At 35.7% G+C, this 3,296-nt stretch overlaps 1 protein-coding gene across 1 annotated transcript in view; it reads left to right on the top strand.

Annotated features, from left to right (window-relative positions):
• Window positions 1-3,296, top strand: part of LOC103517141 (linear gramicidin synthase subunit D-like) — a 22,932-nt gene that overhangs the window by 1,968 nt on the left and 17,668 nt on the right. The gene's annotated exons all lie outside the window — the stretch shown is intronic.

Raw genomic sequence — 3,296 nt, forward strand, 5'->3', positions numbered from 1 at the left:
TTTTTTTTTTACACTTCTAAGAACTTTGATAAAGAAGCCGTGGTAGTGTAATTTTCAGATATCTTCAGCTGTCTTTGACATCTCCAGTTTTCAGTAATGTGTCCACCAAACACCCTGTAGGTTTTTGAGAAAACAAAACATCTATTCCTTTTGAATAAATTCGAAATAGGACCAATATTGAAAGGTAACCACAAAGTTATAGCTCGGCCTTTGAAAGACTCCATTGTGTCTAGGGTTTTATTGGGCTCACACCTCCCATTACGTTTCTCATAGAGGCTTTGCTTTCCACTTGGATAATTATATTCGCATCAAGGACAAGGACCAGAAAATCATTTGAATTCCTGCTTCCACTTCATCAATAGCTATGACCAAAGAATCAAGAACGAATAGGTACCTAATGTTGTTGCAATCAGAGAAGTAGGCAACATTTCATTTTTCTATTTGTCTAAAAATCACCAAAGTTACTCTTAACTTGGACTGTAGCTGTAGGTACTGTTATTGATTGTATAGGGTCCTGCACTTGTTTTCAAATAGAGTTATTAATATTTTATTATAATAACTCCAAAGTCAAACACATTAATTACAAAAGTTCAATAAATAACAGATTTAATCAATAAGAAATCGCGACGTGTGTAGGCACTCATGGGGAACTTTGCATATTCCATTGCAATTTGCAATCCGATGAAGGATTTATGATTGGCATAATATTGCTGCTGTCACTAGCGGCAAAATTATTCAGGACCAAGTTAGCTGAACATCACATCGTCTTGATTTGAGGATGCACAGGAATTCTTCTTACATCGAATAAACGCTGTTTTGGATGCTAGCACATAACTATGAAATTATCAAATTATCTAGGGATTATTAATTTTTTATTCAGCATGCACCAGAGTTTTGGTAGGAAAATCCAATTTCAGCAAACATGTTAACCTGCCGAACTAGGGCTGAATATTGTGGCACTTCTGGCAAGGAGATTTGTAAGCACCAGGAAATGTGCACAATCTTTCCATTTCGGAGAAAGCATCGAGGGATCATCCGTGCGATAAAAGAAATACTCAATAGTCTCAATAACCTTTGAAAAATAATGACTTTTTATTTGGATGTCATTATCTGGTGGCTTTATTAAAGAAGAGCCTTTGTGACTATTGTGGTCATTGTTGGTTTTGCTATCTCCATTGAAGATATTATAAGTTAATTACGAGCATCACCACATACAGAGACCACACAGAAGATATCTGTACATTTCTTCTACATTCTAGCATGGTACCAACTGTACTGAAAATGACAATTGCAGGATAACACAACATATCTCTATTTCATTGAGAATAGGTCGCATAATAGAGTGTGTGTGATGCATATATTATATTGTATGTGTGGTCCTTGCTTTGAATAACATTGAACACAATGCATGTGGCATTTAAATATTTAACAATATGTTTCACGTAAGGTAGCCAAACCGTCCTAACATTTGATTGTGTTTCATCTTACTAATATTTCATAGAAAGAATAGATATTTATAATACAGTAGCCCGTCCACTATAACTTTTATATTTACTATCGTAATAATGAGTCTGGCTGAGGGACTATAAACAGAAAGTGTCTAGCTAGGGGACTATAAACAGGGAGTAGACTGGTCCAAATTTCCTCATGCTATATCAATAGCGAAGGTTGAGTGCGAAGGGCATCCCACTCGGAAAATTTTGTTTTAGCCAAAACCAGTTGGGCTCAAACCGATCACTCTAAAGCTGATTGACGACAAACGCCGACCCCATCTGAACATGGGAAAAGGCGAAGAAGAAGATGAAGAAGATTTACTATCGTAATAATAAAGGGAGGACGGGCTAAAAAGCCAATATTACAAATTGCAAATAATGACGATAATAATTAGATATATCAGAGTGTGATAGTCATTATGGTAACAGCAGGTTCTGGAGTAGGTACTCTGTACCTATATGCGTTACTTTAAAAAGAGAAATTAAAAGAAGACAAAGAAGAAGGTAAAAAATAAATTTATTGAATATAAGTAGGTACATAATATTATCTCCCTGTTGACGCGTAGGTATTTACTAATTTACTTTTATTTATTTTGATTGGATTATTTCTGAGCAAGAGTTTTGGCATCTCCACTAGTTTCCTGATGCAAGAGTTTTGGCATCTCCACTAGTTTCCTGATGCAAGAGTTTTGGCATCTCCACCTGTACCTATATGCGTTACTTTAAAAAGAGAAATTAAAAGAAGACAAAGAAGAAGGTAAAAAATAAATTTATTGAATATAAGTAGGTACCTACACAATTATCTCCCTGTTGGCGCGTAGGTTTTTACTTTTATTTGATTGGATTATTTCTGAGCAAGAGTTTTGGCATCTCCACTAATGTCAGAAATTTTCACCTAGAAAACCTAAAATTTTGAGATAAGACGGGACTTTATCTCATGCATGTTTTCTTCTTCTTCTTCTTCTTTTTTTTTTCATCTTTTTTTTTTACTTTCTATTTTTTTAGTGTCTAGATAGGTCCCTCTCTAGGTAGGAACTAAAAATGTTAGTATTAGGTACATTGTATTGCAAATTTAAATAATAAATTAGATAATATATCTACATACGAGTAAAAAAAGAGTGTGTCTGTGTATTGCTACGTCTCTCAATATGAAAGGTGTATGGCAGGCGCATGCCCCTGTTATAGTATACCCGTGCTATGGCATACACCTGGTTCCTGTCGGGTTTTGGCACCCGTCACGTGGTACAACGCTTGCCAGCACACATACACAACCTGACGCATCTGTTACACTACATACACGGGGTAGATAGAGATAGAGGGTCACACTGAAAAGAAGAAGAAAAAGAAGAAGAAGAAGAAGAAGAAGAAGAAGAAGAAGAAGAAGAAGAAGAAGAAGAAAAAAAACTCCTTTGTATGCTTTCCAGTCGCGCACTACGCCATACATCAGCCCATACAGACAAAGGAAACAACAGTTGATTTTAATGCGCAAGGTAAAATCAACTGTTGTTTCCCTTTGTCTGTATTGGCTGTCTATATTCTGTGTATTGACGTAGTGCGCGTTTTAAACGAATTCAAACGAGTTTTTATTATTATTATTATTATTATTATTATTATTTTCAACTTCAACACAACAATAAAACATATACTGTCGGGATCAATAAAATCTGGCCAAGATTCAACCAGAATCCTCAGGCCAGGTTTCTTCTTGCTTCTAGTAGATGGTCTTCCTCAGGATTTGGGCACTTCCGCACAGAGCAATATCCTGAATCTTGTGAAGTGATATGTCGCCCTCCAATTTCTTGA

This window comes from Diaphorina citri, unplaced genomic scaffold (assembly GCF_000475195.1).
Source record: "Diaphorina citri unplaced genomic scaffold, Diaci psyllid genome assembly version 1.1 scaffold1764, whole genome shotgun sequence".
Lineage (NCBI taxonomy): Eukaryota > Metazoa > Arthropoda > Insecta > Hemiptera > Psyllidae > Diaphorina > Diaphorina citri.